Below are 24,587 nucleotides of genomic sequence, written 5' to 3' on the forward strand. Positions count from 1 at the left end.
TAATTAATTAAATGAAGTTATTTAATTAAATAAGAAAAGTGTCTCTAATTAATTAAAGATTACTCAATTAAATAGAAAAAGTAATTATGAGAGCATATCTCATTTTATTAAATTAAATATCTCAACAAAATCTCTCTTTAGTTCAAAAAGGGAAATTTTCAGTTCACTATTGATCAACAATGAGTTAAATTATTAACTCCTTTTTCTACTCAAATTGAATAAGTTAACTCCTTATTTTACTCAAATTAAATCTGTTAACTCCCTTTAATTTGAAAATCTCCCTTTATGAATGAACTTCACCTTTAATCCTGACCACTGATTGAAATTGATCTCAACCGTTGATGAATTCCAAGAAAGTCTATTTAAGAGACCCTCATCTCTTCAGTTTGAAAGGTTGAATGAGAACTTGCATTGAATTGTTGCTGAAATTCTTACTCACATTTGCTTATATTCACATATGCAAAGATCAAGTTTGAGCAAAAGTTGACCAGATTTAACCACGGTTGACTTGAGTTGACTAGTTTCGAAAAGAATTTTGAAATAATTAAACAAAATTATTTAATTAAATGGAGTACTCAATTCTAATTAATTAAACAAAGTTATTTAATTAAATGAGAAGCCATTCCTAATTAATTAAATGAAGTTATTTAATCAAATAAGAAAAGTGTCTTTAATTAATTAATGATTATTTAATTAAATAGAAAAAGTAATTATGAGAGCATATCTCATTTTATTAAATTAAATATCTAACAAAATCTCTCTTCAGTTCATAAAGGGAAATTTTTAGTTCACTATTGATAAAAAATGAGTTAAATCAGTTAACTCCTTTTTCTATTCAAATTGAATCAGTTAACTTGTTATTTTACTCAAATTAACTCTGTTAACTACCTTTAATTTGGAAATCTCTCGTTATGACTGAACTTCACCTTGAATCCCGACCGTTGATTGAAATCGATCTCAACCATTGATGAATTCGATGAAAGTCTATTTAAGAGACCCTCATCTCTTCATTTTGAAAGGTTGAATGAGAATTTGCTTCGAATTGTTGCTAGAATTCATACTCACATTTGCTCATATTCACATACGCAAATATCAAGTTTGACAAAAATTTAACTAGATTTAACCACGGTTAACTTGAGTTGACTAGTTTCAAAAAGAATTTTGAAATAATTAAACAAAATTATTTAATTCAATCGAATACTTACTTCTATTTAATTAAACAAAGTTATTTAATTAAACGAGAAGCCATTCCTAATTAATTAAAGATTACTTAACTAAATAGAAAAAGTAATTATGAGAGCATATCTCATTTTGTTAAATTAAATATCTCAACAAAATCTCTCTTCAGTTCAAAAAAGAAAATTCCCTATTCACTATTGATAAAAAATGAGTTAAATAAGTTAACTCCTTTTTCTACTCAAATTGAATCAGTTAACTCCTTATTTTACTCAAATTAAATCTGTTAACTCCCTTTAATTTGAAAATCTCCCTTTATGATTGAACTTTGCCTTTAATGCTGACCGCTGATTGAAATCGATTTCAACCGTTGATGAATTCTAGAAAAGTCTATTTAAGAGACCCTCATCTCTTCATTTTGAAAAGTTGAATGAGAATTTGTATCGAATTGTTGTTGGGATTCATTCTCACATTTGCTCATATTCACATACGCAAAGATCAAGTTTGACCAAAAGGTGACCAAATTTAACCATGGTTGACTTGAGTTGACTAGTTTCGAAAAGATTTTTGAAATAATTAATCTAAATTATTTAATTCAATGGAGTACTTACTTCTAATTAATTAAACAAAGTTATTTAATTAAATGAGAAGCCATTCCTAATTAATTAAATAAAGTTACTTAATTAAATAAGAAAATTGTCTCTAATTAATTAAAAATTACTTAATTAAATAGAAAAAGTAATTATGAGAGCATATCTCATTTTATTAAATTAAATATCTCAACAAAATCTCTCTTCAATTCAAAAAGGGAAATTTCTAGTTCATTATTGATCAAAAAAAAGTTAAATCAGTTAACTCCTTTTTCTACTCAAATTGAATCAGTTAACTCATTATTTTACTAAAATTAAATCTGTTAACTCCCTTTAGTTTGAAAATCTCCCTTTATGACTGAACTTCACCTTTAATCTTGACCGCTGATTGAAATCGATCTCAACCGCTGATGAATTCCAAGAAAGTCTATTTAAGAGACCCTCATCTCTTCATTTTGAAAGGTTGAATGAGAATTTGCATCGAATTGTTGCTAGAATTCATACTCACATTTGGTCATATTCACATATGCAAAGATTAAGTTTGACCAAAAGTTGACCAAATTCAACCACAGTTGACTTGAGTTGACTAGTTTCAAAAAAAATTTTGAAATAATTAAATGAAATTATTTAATTAAATGGAGTATTTACTTGTAATTAATTAAACAAAGTTATTTAATTAAATGAGAAGCCATTCCTAATTAATTAAATGAAGTTATTTAATTAAATAAGAAAAGTGTCTCTAATTAATTAAAGATTAGTTAATTAAATAGAAAAAGTAATTATGAGGGCATATCTCATTTTATTAAATTAAATATCTCAACAAAATCTCTCTTCAGTTCAAAAAGGGAAATTTCTAGTTCACTATTGATCAAAAATGAGTTAAATTAGTTAACTCATTTTTTTACTCAAATTGAATCAGTTAACTACTTATTTTACTCAAATTAAATTTGTTAATTCCCTTTAATTTGGAAATCTCCCTTTATGACTGAACTTCACTTTTAATCCTGATCGCTAATTGAAATCGATCTCAACCGTTGATGAATTTCAAGAAAGTCTATTTAAGAGACCCTCATCTCTTCATTTTGAAAGGTTTGAATGAGAATTTGCATCGATTTGTTGCTAGAATTCATACTCACATTTGCTCATATTCACATACGCAAAAATCAAGTTTTACCAAAAGATGACCAGATTTAACCACGGTTGACTTGAGTTAAATAGTTTCGAAAAAAATTTTGAAATAATTAAACAAAATTATTTAATTAAATAGAGAACTTACTTCTATCTAATTAAACAAAGTTATTTAATTAAATGAGAAGCCATTCCTAATTAATTAAATGATGTTATTTAATTAAATATGAAAATTTTCTCTAATTAGTTAAATATTACTTAATTAAATAGAAAAAGTAATTATGATAGCATATCTCATTTTATTAAATTAAATATCTCAACAAAATCTCTCTTCAGTTCAAATAGAGAAATTTTCAGTTCACTATTGATCAAAAATGAGTTAAATGAGTTAACTCCTTTTTTTACTTAAATTGAATCAGTTAACTCCTTATTTTACTCAAACTAAATCTGTTAACTCCCTTTAATTTGAAAATCTCCCTTTATGACTGAACTTCACCTTTACTCCTGACCGCTGATTGAAATCGATCTCAACCATTGATGAATTCTAGGAAAGTCTATTTAAGAGACCCTTATCTCTTCATTTTGAAAGGTTGAATGAGAATTTGCATCGAATTGTTGTTCGAATTCATAATCACATTTGCTCATATTCACATACTCAAAGATCAAGTTTGAAAAAAAGTTGACCAGATTTAACTACGGTTGACTTGAGTTGACTAGTTTCAAAAAGAATTTTTAAATAATTAAACAAAATTATTTAATTAAATAGAGTACTTACCTCTAATTAATTAAACAAAGTTATTTAATTAAATGAGAAGCCATTCATAATTAATTAAATGAAGTTATTTAATTAAATAAGAAATGTGTTTTTAATTATTTAAAGATTATTTAATTAAATAGAAAAAGTAATTATGAAAGCATATCTCATTTTATTAAATTAAATATCTCAACCAAATCTCTCTTCAGTTCATAAAGGAAAATTTTCAGTTCACTATTGATAAAAAATGAGTTAAATCACTTAACTTATTTTTCTACTCAAACTGAATCAGTTAACTCCTTATTTTACTCAAATTAAATCTATTAACTCCCTTTAATTTGAAAATCTCCCTTTATGAGTGAACTTCACCTTTAATCCTGACCACTGATTTAAATCAATCTCAACCATTGATGAATTTCAAGAAAGTCTATTTAAGAGACCCTCATCTCTTCATTTTGAAAGGTTGAATGAGAATTTGCATCGAATTGTTGGTAGAATTCATACTCACATTTTCTCATATTCACATACGCAAAGATCAAGTTTGACCAAAAGTTGACCAGATTTAACCATGGTTGACTTGAGCTGACTAGTTTTGAAAAGAATTTTGAAATAATGAAACGAAATTATTTAATTAAATGGAGTACTTACTTCTAATTAATTAAACAAATTTATTTAATTAAATAAGAAGCCATTCCTAATTAATTGAATGAAGTTATTTAATTAAATAAGAAAAGTTTCTCTAATTAATTAAAGATTACTTAATTAAATAGAAAAAGTAATTATGAGAGCATATCTCATTTTATTATATTAAATATCTCAACAAAATCTCTCTTTAGTTCAAAAAGGGAAATTTCCAAATCACGATTGATAAAAAATGAGTTAAATCAGTTAACTCCTTTTTCTACTCAAATTGAATCAGTTAACTTCTTATTTTACTCAAATTAAATCTGTCAACTCCCTTTAATTTGAAAATCTCCCTTTATGACTGAACTTCACCTTTAATCCTGACCGCTGAATGAAATTGATCTCAACCGTTGATGAATTCCAAGAAAGTCTATTTAAGAGACCCTCATCTCTTCATTTTGAAAGGTTGAATGCGAATTTGCATCGAATTGTTGCTGAAATTCATACTCACATTTGCTCATATTCACATACACAAAGATCAAGTTTGACCAAAAGTTAACCAGATTTAACCACGGTTGACTTGAGTTGACTAGTTTTGAAAAGAATTTTGAAATAATTAAACGAAATTATTTAATTAAATTGAGTACTTACTTCTAATTAATTAAACAAAGTTATTTAATTAAATGAGAAGCCATTGCTAATTAATTAAATGAAATTATTTAATTAAATAAGAAAATTGTGTCTAATTAATTAAAGATAACTTAATTAAATAGAAAAAGTAATTATGAGAGCATATCTCATTTTATTAAATTAAATATCTCAACAAAATCTCTCTTCAGTTCAAAAAGGTAAATTTTTACTTCACTATTGATCAAAAATGAGTTAAATCAGTTAACTCTTTTTTGTACTGAAATTGAATCAGTTAACTCCTTATTTTACTCAAATTAAATTTGTTAACTCCCTTTAATTTGAAAATCTCCCTTTATGACTGAACTTCACATTAAATGCTGACCACTGATTGAAATCGATCTCAACCGTTGATGAATTTCAGGAAAGTCTATTTAAGAGACCCTCATCTCTTCATTTTGAAAGGCTAACTAAGAATTTGCATCGAATTGTAACTAGAATTCATACTCACATTTGCTTATATTCACATTCGCAAAGATCAGGTTTGACCAAAAGTTGAGCAGATTTAACCACGGTTGACTAGTTTTGAAAAGAATTTTGAAATAATTATATGAAATTATTTAATTAAATGCAGTACTTACTTCTAATTAATTAAACAAAGTTATTTAATTAAATGAGAAGCCATTCTTAATTAATTAAATAAAGTTATTTAATTAAATAAGAAAAGTGTCTCTAATTAATTAAAGATTACTTAATTAAATAGAAAAAATAATTATGAGAACATATCTCATTTTATTAAATTAAATATCTCAACAAAATCTCTCTTCATTTCAAAAAGGGAAATTTCCAGTTCACTATTGATAAAATATGAGTTAAATCAGATAACTCCTTTTTCTACTCAAATTGAATCAGTTAACTCCTTATTTTACTCAAATTAAATCTGTTAACTCCCTTTTATTTGAAAATCTCTCTTTATGACTGAACTTCACCTTTAATCGTGACTGTCGATTGATATCGATCTCACCCGTTGATGAATTATAAGAAAGTCTATTTAAGAGACCCTCATCTCTTCATTTTGAAAGGTTGAATGAGAATTTGCATCGAATTGTTGTTGGAATTCATACTCACATTTACTCATATTCACATATGCAAAGATTAAGTTTGACCAAAAGTTGATCAGATTTAACCACAGTTGACTTGAGTTGACTAGTTTCAAAAAGAAGTTTGAAATAATTAAACAAAATTATTTAATTAAATGGAGTACTTACTTCTAATTAATTAAATAAAGTTATTTAATTAAATTGAAAGCCATTCCTACTTAATTAAATGAAGTTATTTAATTAAATAAGAAAAGTGTCTCTAATTAATTAAAGATTACTTAATTAAATAGAAAAAGTAATTATGAGAGCATATATGATTTTATTAAATTAAATATCTCAACAAAATCACTCTTCAGTTCAAAAAGAGAAATTTCCAATTCACTATTGATCAAAAATGAGTTAAATCAGTTAACTCCTTTTTTTACTCAAATTGAATCAGTTAACTCCTTATTTTACTCAAATTAAATCTGTTAACTCCCTTTAATTTGGAAATCTCCCTTTATGACTGAACTTCACCTTTAATGCTGACCGCTGATTGAATTCGATCTCAATCATTGATGAATTCCAAGAAAGTCTATTTAAGAGACCCTCATCTCTTCATTTTGAAAGGTTGACTAAGAATTTGCATCGAATTATTGCTGGAATTCATACTCACATTTTCTCATATTCACATATGCAAAGATCAATTTTGACCAAAAGTTGACCAAATTTAACCACGGTTGACTTGAGTTGACTAGTTTCGAAAAGAATTTTAAAATAATTAAACGAAATTATTTAATTAAATAGAGTACTTACTTCTAATTAAATAAACAAAGTTATTTAATTAAATGAGAAGCCATTCTTAATTAATTAAACAAGAAAAGTGTCTCTAATTAATTAAAGATTACTTAATTAAATAGAAAAACTAATTATGAGAGCATATCTCATTTTATTAGATTAAATATCTCAACAAAATCTCTCTTCAGTTCAAAAAGGGAAATTTCCAATTCACTATTGATAAAAAATGAGTTAAATCAGTTAACTCCTTTTTCTATTCAAATTGAATCAGTTAACTCCTTATTTTACTCAAATTAAATTTGTTAACTACCTTTAATTTTGAAATCTCTCGTTATGACTGAATTTCACCTTTAATCCTAACCGCTGATTGAAATCGATCTCAACCATTGATGAATTCGATGAAAGTCTATTTAAGAGACCCTCATCTCTTCATTTTGAAAGGTTAAATGAGAATTTGCATCGAATTTTTGTTGGAATTCATACTCACATTTACTCATATTCATATACGCAAAGATCAAGTTTGACCAAAAGTTGATCAGATTTAACCACGGTTGACTTGAGTTGACTTGTTTTGAAAAGAATTTTGAAATAATTAAATGAAATTATTTAATTAAATGGATTACTTACTTCTAATTAATTAAAGAAAGTTATTTAATTAAATGTGAAGCCATTCCTAATTAATTAAATGAAGTTATTTAATTAAATAAGAAAATTGTCTATAATTAATTAAAGATTACTTAATTAAATAGAAAAAGTAATTATGAGATCATATCTGATTTTATTTTAATTAAATATCTCAACAAAATTACTCTTCAATTCAAAAAGGGAAATTTCTAGTTCACTATTGATCAAAAATGAGTTAAATCAGTAAACTCCTTTTTCTACTCAAATTGAATCAGTTAACTCCTTATTTTACTCAAATTAAATCTATTAACTCCCTTTAATTTGGAAATCTTGCTTTATGACTGAACTTCACCTTTAATCTTGACTGCTGATTGAAATCGATCTCAACTGTTGATGAATTCCAAGAAAGTCTATTTAAGAGACTTTCATCTCTTCATTTTGAAAGGTTGAATCAGAATTTGCATCGAATTGTTGCTAGAATTTGTCATGCCCAAACTACAAGGGCAAAAACACACAATTTTTTTTTGAAAATGATTAATAATTAAACATGCTCTAAGTTTGAAATGAAAGTGATAGTAGTTTTAGTAAAGGTTCTCTCCATTATGTCTTAAGATTATAAACACGAGGGCGATTACATCGTTAAGATATTGAAGCTTTTGTTATAAGATTGATATCGATAAACTTATGTCCTTACATTTTTTATACAACATCATAGTAAAAGTTATATATATATATATATATATATATATATATAAATGATGTAGATGACTAAAAAATTAGTTTAATGAAACAACTAAGCAAATAACATCGACATTAAAACTTAATTTAAATAGACAATAACCTAAAGTCTAAAGCTAATTAGTACTCAAAAATTCAGACTTACTTCAATACCAAAACTAAATACATTTAAAAATTAATTAAAATAAATCAAATCTAAATTAACGATTATATCCATAATACCTAACAATTGAATGAATCAAAATCGAAACTAAATTACATCTATAATTTTTAAATTAAGACTAATAGATTTCTTATTATAACCATTACTTTATTAACATTAGATCTACTATAGATTTTAAATTACTAAAAGGAACTTTCTAAATTTAATACTTTTTATAAGCAACCAAACTAATCTACTAACTAACACTAACAAAATACAAGCAACTAAACTAAACTAATTTTAAATTAAAACTTTTTGAGTTAACATATATCTTTAAAACAATTAACATTAAAATAACATATTAATCAATTAACTAAAATTATTAATATTTAACAAATAACAAACAATAAAAAACATAAAACTTTAATAAATTAACTAACTTAAATACTAACATGCTAAAAACTAAAACAAATATTAACTTAATTACTTACTAACAAAAAAAATAGTAATTTAACTTAACATTTACTAACTACCCTATCTAACTCTACTTCTAACTAATCTAAAATTTTAACCACTAACTTATTTAAAGCATTAAATAAAACACAAATTAAAAATTAACAATATACAACTAACATACTAACAACTAAGCTTATTAACCACTAACCTAACCACTAACTCTATCCTATACTACCTATACTCTACCCCCCCTACAACCCTACTCTGCTCCCCAAATGGGCGCTTCCCAAAGGTTGGGCATGCTGCCCAACCTCATTGACCCTGTGTTAGTGGTACCCCACTTTCCATCCACGCAAGGACAAGCCCCAAGTTGGGCGCTCAGCAAGATACAGAGGAGATTTCCAAAAGTTAAAAAAAACAACTTGATTGCCATGTCTTTTAAAAAACTTTAATACATCAACCTCCATCCAAAGCAATGAGGTGAGCGCTGAGCTAAGGAAGGAGATGGGACATGGGGGGGCAGGGTGATGTCACCCCCCCGCCCCATGTACACTTCAACTTGCTAAACCATTCAAATCAAAAAAAACATTTTTAAAGCATTAATTTAAAAAGATGCCCATGGGAAGATGGAAAGGTATTTAAGACAAAAGATTATTAGGTAGCTTAGGATATTTAGTTTATTTTGTTTCTTTTTTTTTTTTTTTAACATAAAGAAGTTATAAGGAAATTCTATCATTAAAGAAAGATATATATAAATATAAATTTGGAGAATCTTTGAGAATATTCTCTATTGTCCAAAACCATTAAAATGAGTCTCCCATACAAAAGACATAGAGTTTTTACTCTCTTAAACATTTTTTTTTCTAAGTATGGATTAACAAAGCAAATGAATATATATTTTTTTCTTAAGGTGTATAAATTTTTTTTTGAAAGATGTATATATTTATGGAATGGATTTAAACCATGGATTTATTGATTTCTCTAACAACTTGAATTGAACTATAAATCATAATTATTATTATTATTTTTTCCTCAGAATAGTTTTCATTTTGAACATATAAGAAACTTGAAAATTTTGCTAAATTTAAACCAACATCATTACATCTTATTTTGATATGCATCCATCTAATAAAAATTACGATTAAATCACAAGACAAGCAATTATATTTAACACCAATTTTATTGGCAAACCTAATTCAAGGGCTCAGCCGGGAAAGAATCAGGAAGAAAACCCGGCTTCGTTGCCAATCTAACAAAGTTTGAAATACTAATTTACATAGGATATCAATCCCAAATTTCAACAACATAATTGAATTTTCTTCATGACCCTCATCAAGGGATTTATAATGTTTTCTGCAACACACTACTAGAACCATGGATGGAACAGAATCTGATCAACTGACAACAAGCATGTCCAAGAAACAATTCAAATGTGCATATTCCTACAAGTTTTTCACAAAGGGATTCACAATGAATCAAAACTAGGAAAAGGTGGATTCTTCCAACTATGAGAAGTCAAGCACAACACCAAACAAATGCCCAATCAGGGCTATATACCAAGAAATTTCGTTCTTCCATTTCAACATACCATAATCATACAAGGTTTGTGCTGACAGGTAGGGGCCCATAACACCCTACCCTTTCTCCCTATTCTCATCTTGAGAAGAGACTCTACACTGGTTGGAGTCCGACTAAACAGACCTTTCTCAAAATTGGTCGCTTCTGCCCTCTCCAAGAGTGAGTAATACCAAAACACCCATGCAAAAAAAATCTTAAAATTGCAAACACAAACATGAAAGAAAATCATCCAAAAATAACATGGTTTTCAAAGCTTCCCAACATACCCACAAACATACAAACATTAAAACAACAACAAGGTAGCATAAGCATGAAACAAGAATGAAATATGAACAAGGGAGATAAGAATTCCAACCTTCACAAAGAGGTAATGGCAATGAACAAGTTTGAGTAGAGCTTCCCTTTCCTTGCTTCAATCTTCAAGAACTCCTCTCTAAATGTAGAGATTGGGTAACAACCTCAACTAGTCCAATGAAGGCCTCTAAATAAGCCTCCAACTCAACCACCCAAAAGGAGTAATAACTACTTCTAACCACTAGCAATTCTAGAAACTCCTAACTCAACCTACACTATGATTAAACCCTAAGTGGAGATGAGGTGAGGTAACCCAAGATAACCAATTGCAATTTTCGCACAAAGGTAAAATGAGACTTTTTGAGTGATCTCCAAAGTCAACAAAAGGGGCTTAGGGGTTGGAAAAGACCCCCAACCCATACCCATACCCCTTGGGTATAATTATTTCATATTTTAAAGCCTTAGGAATAGGTTTAGAGCCACACAAAGGCTAGAAAATAATTAGGACCAACTAATAACTCTAAAAAAAATAGATAAGTACTAATCTGGATTAAGGGTGACTAAACTCGATTAAGAACTCAATTAGCAAACTGACACTAACTTAAACTAACTTAAGTCCATGGATTACACAACTAACACTAAACAACATACATAAGAACATAACCAATTTACGAGTGTCAAGCGACACTAATAGAACATAATTACGAACACTAAAATTTACTGAACATAGAAAGATACATACATACATCTCATAATACAATACGTAAATTATGAACAATAAGGTAAAATTAGCACATAGAGATTAGTTATGTTCCTCCGTCGGTTTCCTCAACTAAAATATCTGCACACTCATTGCACACATCAGTAGTGCCCAAAATCACATGTACATATATACGTATCAGAAATTCACATAAATTGAACCATACATCAATCAGGGTTTCTTCCATCCTACTTAATTCTTAACCATTAAAAATCTCTTAAATCAAAGTATCAATTATACATTTACCGATTTCATCAACATACATATAAATATAACATTAAATGACAAATATCAATATATCTAAAAGTAACATCACATAACATGAAATAATATAATATGTTCTAAGTAACAGATAATATCTCGACATCTCGAGCCGTGAGTGTCAAAATGATAAAATAACAACTAAGGCTACGAAGGGTCAGGGCGAGGCCTCACAGAATTGATACTCACATTTGCTCATATTCACATACGCAAAGATCAAGCTTGACCAAAATTTCACCAGATTTAACCACGGTTGACTTGAGTTGACTAGTTTCGAAAAGAATTTTGAAATAAGTAAACGAAATTATTTAATTAAATGGAGTACTTACTTCTAATTAATTAAACAAAGTTATTTAATTAAATGAGAAGTCATTCCTAATTAATTAAATGAAGTTATTTAGTTAAATAAGAAAAGTTTCTATAATAAATTAAAGATTATTTAATTAAATAGAAAAAGTAATTATGACAACATATCTCATTTTATTAAATTAAATATTTTAACAAAATCTCTCTTCAGTTGAAAAAGAGAAATTTTCAGTTCACTATTGATAAAAAATGAGTTAAATGAGTTAACTCTTTTTTCTACTCAAATTGAATCAGTTAACTCCTTATTTTACTCAAATTAAATCCATTAACTCTCTTTAATTTGGAAATCTCCCTTTATGATTGAACTTCACCTTTAATCCTGACAGTTGATTGAAATCAATCTCAACCATTGATGAATTCCAGGAAAGTCTATTTAAGAGGCCCTCATCTCTTCATTTTGAAAGGTTGAATGAGAATTTGCATCGAATTGTTGCTAGAATTCATACACACATTTGCTCATATTCACATATGCAAAGATCAATTTTGACCAAAAGTTGACTAGATTTAACCACGGTTGACTTGAGTTGACTAGTTTCGAAAAAAATTTGAAATAATTAAACAAAATTATTTAATTAAATGGAGTACTTACTTCTAATTAATTAAACAAAGTTAGTTAATTAAATGAGAAGCCATTCCTAATTAATTAAATGAAGTTATTTAATTAAATAAGAAAAGTGTCTCTAATTAATTAAAGATTACTTAATTAAATTGAAAAAGTAATTATGAGAGCATATCTCATTTTATTAAATTAAATATCTCAACAAAATCTCTCTTCAGTTTAAAAAGGGAAATTTTCAATTCATTATTGATCAAAAATGAGTTAAATCAGTTAACTCCTTTTTCTGCTCAAATTGAATCAGTTAACTCCGTATTTTACTCAAATTAAATCTGTTAACTCACTTTAATTTGAAAATCTCCCTTTATGACTTAACTTCACAATTAATCCTAACCGTTGATTCAAATCGATCTCAACCGTTGATGAATTCTAGGAAAGTCTATTTAAGAGACCCTCATCTCTTCATTTTGAAAGGTTGAATGAGAATTTGCATCGAATTGTTGCTAGAATTCATACTCACAATTGCTCATATTCACATACGCAAAGATCAGGATTGACCAAAAGTTGACCAGATTTAACCACGGTTGACTTGAGTTGACTAGTTTTGAAAAGAATTTTGAAATAATTAAACGAAATTATTTAATTAAATAGAGTACTTACTTCTAATTAATTAAACAAAGTTATTTAATTAAATGAGAAGCCATTCCTAATTAATTAAATGAAGTTATTTAATTAAATAAGAAAAGTGTCTCTAATTAATTAAAGATTACTTAATTAAATAGAAAAAGTAATTATGAGAGCATATCTCATTTTATTAAATTAAATATCTCAACAAAATCTCTCTTCAGTTCAAAAAAGGAAATTTTTAGTTTACTATTGATAAAAAATGAGTTAAATCAGTTAACTCCTTATTTTTATTGGGGGTTAGTTAGGTTAGGTGATTTGTAGAGTTAGTATTAAGGTAAGTTAGTAGGTAGGTTAGTGTTAGGTTGAGTTAAGGGTTAGTGTAGGTATGTTAGTTTTTGTGTTAGTTTTTAGGATAAGTTTAGTATATGTTAAGATGAGTCATAGTTAAATTTAGATAGTTTTAAAATTACTTAGTTGTTAATTACTTTAGTTTTAGTTTTAGGATTTATGTTAGAGTTAAAGTAAGTTTGTATGTTTTTAATAATGTTATTAAATTATTTAGTTAGTTTAATTGTTTATGAAAGATTAAGAAGCATGCTTTCTTTTAAATATAGGTTTGTAGTGAAATTAGTCTTAGTTTAATTATATTATGGTTAGTTTTAATTTTAAGTGATTATTATATCTTGTAGCTTAGTTATATATATATATATATATATTAGCAAAGTTAAAGTTTTAAACTTAATGTTAAGAGTAATGAAATTTCATTAGAATTTATTAAAAAACTTGAGATAGTGTTAGTGTAGGGTACTAATTAATTTTGGAATATTAATTAGTTGCAATCTAGTTATATGTAAAATTGAATTCAGTATTTAATTTAAGTTAAATTTTGTTTTTAGTTAGTGCTTAATCTAAACTAAGTTGCGTTTTAAGTTAATATTTATTTTAAGATAGTTGTTTTACTGGTATTAAATTAAGTTAGTATGAGATTAAACTTAAATTTAATTTAGTTTAGATTTAATTTAATTTCGATTAAATTTTTGTCTAGATTTAAGTTAAGTTTTAGATATAAGAAATGTTAGTATTAAATAGTATCTTTGTTAATTTGTTTCAGTAAATTGTTTTATTAAAATTAGTTTAGTTTAAAGGTAGTTGGCATTGGATGTAAATATTAATTAGATTTAATTAAAGTTGGTTAGTCTAATGGATTTTATTTTAGTAGCTTAATTAATAATTTGTTTAATTAATGATCTAATAACTAAAGTTATTTTGAATAATTTAAAGTTATTGTGAACAAGTATATAAAATTACTAATATGATAAAACTTTTAAAAATAGAAATTTGATTGTTAAAATAATTAACCGAGTTAATGATGAAAGATAAATTGATGATTAATTTAGGTGTAAAAATTACAAACTTAAGATGTATCATAGTGAACCTTCACTTCTCTTGCATGAGAACAGATTAAAACTTAGAGCATTTTAATTATTATTATTCAAAAAAAAATTGTGTGTGTTTTTGTCCTCGTAGTTTGGGCATGAAATTTTGGTATCAGAGCCCGTGTTTCAACACTAGGAACCTTAAACCCTTACGCTTCTGAAATTTAATCTAAACATTAAATTGTGTAGGATGCCTCCTATTACTTGAAGCAACCCACGAGGCAGAGGTCATAGGGCGAGAGGTGGTAGAGCGAGACAGGGGGATGGACCACCTCTACCACCACCTCCACCTCCTCCACCACCAAACCCAAATCAGGACATTATAGATGCACTTCAGACTTTGATCAGTGTAGTTTAGCAGAGAGTAGTACCTGTAGTTCAGCCAGTTCAGCAGATCCCAATAGTGGAAGCAGAGGGGCTCGGTGGAGGCGGGCCCAGAGGTAGAGAGAGGACTAGAAGTCCCCCACTGAGATAGTTAGAGGGGCAAGATAAGCATGAAGGTGAGTCAATACACTAGTGAAGACCCCCACTTAATAGACCTCCTAGACATGTAGGAGATGATATCAGGGAATTGATCCGACTTGGGCCACCATTATTTACTAGTTCTATTAAGGGGACAGTAGCAGAAGCATAGTTGCAAAGCCTACATCGGGGCTTTGGATTACGACCCTATGGGAGTAATCTAAAGGCACACCTAGCAGTTCATCAGTTGAGAGGGGATGCCTCCAATTGGTGGCATCAGGAGGAGATCATAGGTGGAGTGAGGATGGATACCCTCACGTGGGAATCATTCTTAGAAAGGTTCCGAGAGAGGTACTTGTCAAAGAATTTCTGACATAAATAGATAGAGGAGTTCCATTCTCTTTATCAGAGAGGTCTTACAGTGGCTCAGTATGAGAGTAAGTTTCTTGAGCTCCTTCCTTATGTGGAATACATGAAGGAAGAGAAACTACGGGTACATCACTTTATCATGGATTTGAATTTTTCACTTCAGGGTCTAGTTCGGATGGCCTTCCCTACCACCTTCAGACAGGTAGTGGAGATAGCACTAGTGGCAGAGGATACTCGAAGTAGACAGGAATCACGAGATCGATCTTAGAACCGATATTCTACCCAATAGAAACCCCCTTGGAAAGGGAATCAAAGCTATACACCAGGGTCCTCTAAGGGGCAATAGTCTCAGCAGCAACAGGTACCCTCACAGGGTTATCAGGGCTCTAAGCCCAGGCAGTGGCAGTCACAGCAAGATCAGAAAGTACATACCCCATAGTCACAGTCAGTGCAGACTCAGCAGTCTTCTAGGGGTGGTTACAGTGGGTCTAGCAGGTCAGGAGGTCCACAATAGTCTGGATCACAAGATGCACGATCTTATACCTGAGGACCATGCTATACTTGTGGAGGCATGGGTCACATAGCTAGAGAGTGTTCATAGGGATAGTCATCCAGTGGTCAGAGAGGGGCTTTTTCAGAGCTGACAGTTAGAGACATGGGCAGGTCTCACAGAGTTTTCGCAGCGGTTGACAACTGCCAGATTGAACATCAGGGTGCAGTTATTGAGGCTTCAAGTGGAGTTGGTTGGCTAGTTAGTGCTAGAGACTATCCATATTATTGCCCGATAGACCCTAGCTCCTCGAGGTCGAGAGATGGACCAAGTTAGGGTCTAGGGGGAATGTTGCGATGAGGTCATGATTTCTTGGGAGGATGCAGCGCGGATGCGATCTCTATACCCTTATCTTTTGATGAACTCCAGGAGGAAGTTCATGCCTAGTGGGGAAGGATGTGAGGCCTCACCCTGACCCTTCGTAGCCTTAGATTTTACTTTATCATTTTGATACTCACGACTCGAGATGTCGAGACATTATCTAATGCTTAGAACATATTATATTATTTCATGTTATGTGATGTCACTTTTAGATATTTGATATTGTCATTTAATGTTTTATGTATATGTATGTCGATGAATTAAGTAAGAGGTAGGATTAATAGTTTGGTTTAAGATATTTTAAATGGTTAAGAATTGAATAGCATGAGAGAAACCCTTATTGATGTATGTTTTAATTTATGAGAATTTTTGATATGTATACATTTATGTACATCCGATTTTACGGGACTACTGATGTGTGCAATGAGTGTGCAGATATTCAGTCGAGAAACCCTCCGAAGGAACATAACTGATCTCTTTGTGCTAATTTTGGAAACCTTATTGTTCGTAATTCACGTATTGTATTGTGAGATGTATGTATGTATCTTTCGGTGTTCAGTGAATGTTAGTGTTCGTAACTATGTTCTTTTAGTGTCACTTGAAACTCGTAAATTGTTTATTTTCTCCAGTGTGCTGATTAGGGTTAGTTGTGTAACCTTTGGACCCAAGTTGGCTTAATTTAGTGTCAGTTGCTAATTGGGTTCTTAATCGAGGTTAGTCATCCCTTAATCCAAATTAGTGCTTAATCTATTTTGTTAGAGTTGTTTGTTGGTCCTAATTATTTCCTAACTTTTGTTTGGCTCTAAACCTTTTTCCTAAGGCTTAAAACATGAAATTTTTATACCCAAAGGGTATGGGTATGGGTTAGGAGTCTTTTCCAACCCCTAAGCCCCTTTTTTTTGACTTTTGAGGCCACTCAAAAAGTCTCATTTTGCCTTTGTGCGAAAATTGACCATGGCTATCTTGAGTCACCTCACCTCATCTCCATTTAGGGTTTAACCATAGTGTAGGTTGAGTTAGGAGTTTATAGAATTGCTAGTGGGTGGAAATAGTTATTGCTCCTTTTGGTGGTTGAGTTTGAGGCTTATTTAGATGCCCTTCTTAGATTTGTGGAGGTTGTTACCCAATCTCTACATTTAGAGAGGAGTTCTTGAAGATTGAAGCAAGGAAAGGGGAGCTCTACTCTAACTTATTCATTTGCCATTACCTCTTTGTGAAGGTTGGAATTCTCATCTCCCTTGTTCAAATTTCATTCTTATTTTATGCTTATGCTACCTTGTTGTTGTTTGAATTTTTGTATAGTTATGGGTATGTTGGGAATATTTGAAAATCATGTTATTTTTTTTGATGTTTTCCTTTCATGTTTATGTTTGCAATTTTGAGATTTTCTTGCATGGGTGTTTTGGTATTACTCACCCTTGGAGAGGGCAGAAGTGACCAATTTTGGGAAAGGCCTGTTTAGTCGGACTCCATCCAATGTAGAGTCTCTTCTCAGGATGAGAAGAGGGAGAAAAGGTAGGGTGTTATGGGCCCCTACTTGTTAGCACAAACCTTGTATGATTTTGGTATGTTGAAATGGAAGAACAAAAGTTCTTGGTATATAGCCCCGATTGGGCATCTATTTGGTGTTGTGCTTGATTTCTCCTGGATGGAAGAATCCACCTTTCTCTAGTTTTGATTCATTGTGAATCCTATTGTGTAAACCATGTATGATTATGCATGTTTGATTGTCTCTTGGTTATGCTTGGTTGTCACCCGATCAGATATTTGTTTCCTCCACGGTTCTAGAGATGTGTTGCAGAAAACATTATAAATCCCTTGATGAGGGTCATGAAGAAAATTCTTTTATATTGTTAAAATTTGGGATTAATATCCTATGTAAATTGGTATTTCAAACTTTGTTGGATTGGCAATGAAGTCAGGTTTTCTTTCTGATTCTTTCCCGCTGAGCCCTTGAATTAGGTTTCCAAATAAAAATGGTGATTGAGTAATGTTACTTGTCATGTGATTCGATCATAATTTTAATTTAGATGGATGCAAATCAAGAATTAGGATGAAATGATGATGGTTTAATTAAGTAAAATTTTGAGTTTACTTTATGTGGGAAACAAAAATTATATCATGGATGTAGATTCAGTTTGATTGAGCAAAATTTAAAGTTCTTCATATGTTCCCTATATGTTCAAAATGATAATTATGTTCAAGAAAGAAATTAATGTCTATGGTTGATATATTGCAAATTCAAGTTGCATAAGAAATCACATTAATATGGTGCTATTATGCCTCAAACTATTGTATCCATGTTTTAATTCTATACAAAAATCTAGACAAAAAAATATATACATGCATTGCTTGTAATTCTATACTTAGATAATTTTTTCAAAAAAAAAAAAGTTGTATCCAAGGGCCAAATAGTCTCTGGAATTTGTATGGGGAAACAACTTAAATGCCCCTTTCATAACAGAGAATATTCTTTTAAATATCTTCTTTTAAATCATTTGTAAAATCTTGTAAATTAAAATTAAAATAATAATGATAATAGAAATGGTGTATAACATAATTTAAAACTAATATCCTAAATATCTATGTTACCTAAAAAACTTTAAGAGTTTAATGCTTATGCATCTCCCCATGGATGTCAGTTTTGAAATTAATATTTAAAAAGGGTCTATGTAATAAGTTGTTTTGTGCAAGTCAGAATCAACATGGGGGGGTGACATCACCCTACCCCCATGTCCCATCCACCTCTTTTTTTCCTTGTTTGGAGCGCTCACTTGTTTATCCCTTTTCTCATGTTTATTTTGGCAGTGGGCAAGTTGTTTGATGGTTCAAAAAATTTTGGGGCTTGCATTTTGTTTAGGCGGCCCTTCACCCATGACAAGATGGGTTGATGGGTGGGGGGGACAATGTTGACGTAGGGTCAGCATTGTGGGTCAACACGCGCAGGCCTAGGATAGGCATGGGAAGAGGAGGGTGTAAGGGGAGTAGGGTGTTGGGGGTTAGTTAGGTTAGGTGCTTTGTAGAGTTAGTATTAAGGTAAGTTAATAGGTAGGTTAGTGTTAGGTTGAGTTAAGGGTTAGTGTAGGTATGTTAGTAAAGCATAGGATACCATCATCTAACATATGCAAATCATCAATATAGGAAACATACCAGAAAATACATCCATCATAAGGTATATCATCCATCATAATGCTTCAAGAACATAATGAAGATAAATACCAACCAAGAATGCTCCAGCCACAGTGTCTCCGACGAATTTCAAATGATAAGAGTGGAAAATACACTACCACCCAATCGCGTGGAACCTAAGTGGTCCACTCCCACCGTACTGAAGAGATAATCTCAAGTCCCAAATAGGCTATCAATTTACAAAGCATAAATCTCTATAAGTCTAGAAATCCTAAAATGATACTATCTCAAAGGTTCCAATCACACAAAAAATTGACATCTAATACCCAAACGCACACAAAGACATGTAGGAAATCTACTCTGCAAGTAGGAAAGTGTCATCGCATTTATCACGTACAAGTTGTCCTAGCAGTTAGCTAAACTCCACGGGTTCATACTGATCTCATGCGGCCACTAGTATCCTCTCATACTGACGAGGCATACTACGGAATGCACGATCGCAACCATGCATTCTTACTACTCCCATCCTAGCCTGTACAAGCACTTAAGGTATGGGCGATAACATCAAAAAAATTATCTTTTTAAGTTCATTTAATCCCCATTTAGTGTGTAAATGTTATCACTTATTAACCAAACTTATAATGAGTTACCCTGGCAGCCACTTAGGGCCCCGACCCCCATTGCAAGCCACTTCTTGACACTGCAAGTAGATTACCTACCTTAAGCTCATGGAATAATAAATTTCAAAATCACAAAAGATAATCCATAATAAAATCATCAAATATGCATAAAAGTATCAAATATCCATAATAAAAATTATCAAATATCCATAATAAAAATTATCAAACCTCCAAGATAAGAATCATCAAATCTCTATGAGAATTGAAAAGCATCCATAGAAAATTATGACCACAACAGTTCTCTATTGGCAACTGAAGGCATCACTGATAATCATAAGTATCCATTGGTTCTCAATAATCAAAATATATTTCAAAATAAATCACAATGTCCACTGGTTCTCAATAAGCAACTAAGAATATCTCAAAATCATACTGATTGAAGACTCCAAAATGGTTGAGTCAAACATGTCACAAGATGACATCATCAAGAAATAAATTCACATTTCAGTCCCATCATGGCGACTAGAAAATAATCCAAGGATAACTGATTGATGACTCAAAAATGATTAGCTCAAGTGTCTCATACACATACATCTCAGCTTCACACATGAAGACTGATGAACAAATACAAATATTTCATAGAGCATACGATCACATTACCATGGTTGGGCTTAAAAGATCAAGACCAAATAAGATCAACATGCCATCACATCTCATAACTCCCAAGCCTCTGGTAACAACCTAGGACTGGTCAACACTAATTAACCCAAAACCCAAAACAAGAAGCATATAAAATACACAATGCAGACACATGTTTTAGTTTATTAAAATCACATAGTTGACTAATGTGTAGGGATTTCAAATTTTCTGTTTGCAAGTATATTATCAAGTGTCTTAAGTTTCATCATTTGACCTACAAGTCAACCCATTTGTTCCCCGATAGCATTATCCTTCTGTTATTAAAAATTACATTCGAAGAATTGACTTTTAATTAAATTGTCCTCTATATTTAACCATGATCCAAATTCTAATTGATTAACCTTTCAACTTTTCTAAGATCATTATTTGTTATATTATAAGAGGACTAATTATCATTCTTCGAATAAGAGATTATAACTTCATTCGAATGATCAATTAATATCGGTTCACAATCCTTGACCTTTTATCGTTCTAATAATTCTCAATTATATATTACTAAATCTTCACCATTAAAATATCTAAAGTCGTTATTCAAGTCATCGAAATAAGACCTATCAACTTGATATCAATATTTCTACAATCTCATTAAAAGAATTATATCAATTAAATCTCTATTACATAACTTAATTATTAATTAAATCCTATTAACTCTAGTTAATTGATTTAATTAATAATTTCACAATAAAACTATCAACCCAATGAATATTAGTTGACTAATAACTAAAAGTCAGCCATATACAAATATTCAGGTTCATAGTTCAATAATAATAACTTGCTAATATTTAATGACAAGCTATATTGAGAATCTTATTAATAGATCACATTCATCATTCTTTATGAATACTTTTGTTTCCTTAATTAATTCGTACTAATGATAGTCATTTCAAGATAAATCTATATCGCATAATTATATTGACAACTCAATGAATATCAATTGATTAAAATCAATTATAATACAACTTCAAAAATTATTATCTTTTACTAAACTTCAATCAATAAATAATCTCTACTAGATTAACTCTAATCAAATTTGTTGATATTTATTTAAACCGTTATTTATTAATAGTTTGCTAGTCTTTACAAACATTAATAAATAATAACTCCTCAAACTATAAATACTCAGTCTATAGAATCCTTCTATAAACTCATTAGTTAATATTTGACTAATTCTTAACTCCATTAAGGTATTCAAACGTGTTAACCAATAACATAATAATTCAGTCTTAATCCAATATTAACATAATATAAATTATCATCTTACAATTATTTAATCAATATTAAAATCAACCATTAGACTCCAATTTTCTAATTGTTCTAATAATATTTTGTCTATATAAATGTTGTTTGAAAAAGATCCCTATCACAAACCAATAAGACTCATTGTAGATTTTAACATGAATAATCTTCAAATTCTTAACATTATCATCTTGATTAAACAACTCTAAAATTGTTATATATATATTAAATAGTATTTAATATACATTATAAAAAGTTCATTATATAAACTATATTAAAATCTCTTTTCTTTTAATTTTCTCTCATTTAAAAATCTATTTACTTAGATTGGCTAATAATTAATTACACTTCTTCTACTATTAACTAATCTTAATTAAATTAAATTTAATTAGATTAGATATTAAACCATATAAAACTAATGCATATTAATAAGATTCTAATAAAGAAATATTACAATAACATATTTAACTCATTTCATGCTTTGATATATATTATTTTCGTGAAGTTTAAGCATAAAGAACCCTTGGTTATGGGAAATGGAGAAATATTTGTCCTTGAATAAAATAGTTCCAGTACGACGGCCATAGCTTCCTAATGAACCGTTGGATCGGGCTGAAATTTAAATATGTTGGAGAGGGCCAAGTTGCGCCACTTTTGACTGAATCGATCGAATAAATTTGATCACGATAAAAAGTTATGAATGACTGAGTTTGGGTCTATCCAAGGGGCAGCGACAAGACAATTTGTGATGAATTAAGAATTTCTTCTTAAAATAATTATTCTCTAAATTTAACCATAAAAGAGTTTGTTCATACACATCTAAAAATATAATTGATAGAAATATTACATCTAATCATTTGAATTCTCACCATAAAATTTCTATTTTAATTCTAAATTTTGTCTTTCTAATTTAATATAAATTCGAACCCAAACCCAATTCATATCTAATTATTCCTTCTTAATTGGATCTAAGGTTTTTCTATTATTTTCTTCTCAACCAAATAAAATATCTAGATTTCAATTCATATCATAGATTCAATCATAAAGAAGATTCAAACACATATAATAGACACGATGAAGACATGAATGCATGATGCGGAAATAGCATAAGTAAAATCGCAAGAATCTATCTGGGTTCTAATGCTAATTTGCTCTTCTTCAGAAAACCCACAAAGCAAGCTCTCTTATTCAGAGTTATTGAGTTCTCTCATGCTCCAATTGCTCTCCACCCTATCTCTAAGCTTCTATGAATGCCTAAATATAAAGAGCTCTCAAGAAACCTTTTGAATGCTTCTTGAAACAGCTGAAATGTGTCACCAACTAAGCATGGGACTTTTTCAACCTTTTTGATGAGTCATAGAGTTGTAGACACCTTGTGCTTAATTGATGCACTAACCCCCATGTTGTTGACACATATTAATTCTCATGCAAGTTTATAACTCTAATTTACTTTACTCTTTCCAATTTAATTTATTTATTTATTAAGTCTCATACACTAACTTTAATATCTTCACTTTTCAATCTTAATATATTTATATTTTAATCATATAAAATTTAGAATCTTTTAATAATTTAAAATATATTTTCCACTTTTAAATTTCATTTTCCAAAACTTTATTGCTAAAATATTTATTAGCTTTAATAATAATATTATTTAGTCATTTATTTAAAAATGAGCTCCAAATATATTATTGTTAAAATAAATATTGTCACATTCCAAATTTAATATTATAACTTTTAACTTTTTATTTTCATATTTAATTATTTTATTTAATTAATTTCTCAATTAATTAAATAAAATAAATATTAAAATATCATATTAATTTTTCATTAAATTAAACCATTAATTAAATCTTTTAATTAGGCTATATTAATAGAAAATACATCAAAGATTCACAAGGTAAAAATATGAAAACCCGTCATAGCCAAAATACATACAAAATCAAACCAAAAGTTAATATCACGAATTATGTAATCCGACATATTCGGAAGGTACTCAACTCGAATACTTGACCTAATTTTTAAATTAGAACAAATGACTTAAAGGGTTGGAATTTGGACTTGAGAATTTATCTCTCTTCTCTTATCATTGAGATAATGTGATAGGGTACGCTCATCCTGGCAATTCAGGGTAGTCGATACCCGATACCTGTAACTTACATAAAAACTATGCATGTACAAGCACAATATATACTAAACTAAACAATCAATGACAGAAAGTGGTGCATCATATAGATCTTGACTAGCAGGTGACTACGACTCCCTTCCTTAAGCACATTGGACACACTATACAAAAGTAAACACACAAAGCAAACACGCACACCATACACATGCAAGTATGGGGTAAGTATCCATAAGAAAACACATATGATAATAAATCATTTTATTAATCATCATTAATAACTGCAAACACTGAAAATAATCATCATACATACATAAAATGTAGAGTCTAAGTAATCTCATCACATATCAACTGAATCCATAGCACAATATCTGATAATCTCAAAACAATGCTGCTAACCAACAACATAAAAGTTAAAGTTTTAAACTAAATGGTAAGAGTAATAAAATTTCTTCATTAGAATTT

This window comes from Cupressus sempervirens, chromosome 11 (genome assembly GCF_028749045.1).
Source record: "Cupressus sempervirens isolate cs-2001-9-10 chromosome 11, ASM2874904v1, whole genome shotgun sequence".
In the NCBI taxonomy this organism is placed as follows: Eukaryota; Viridiplantae; Streptophyta; class Pinopsida; order Cupressales; family Cupressaceae; genus Cupressus; species Cupressus sempervirens.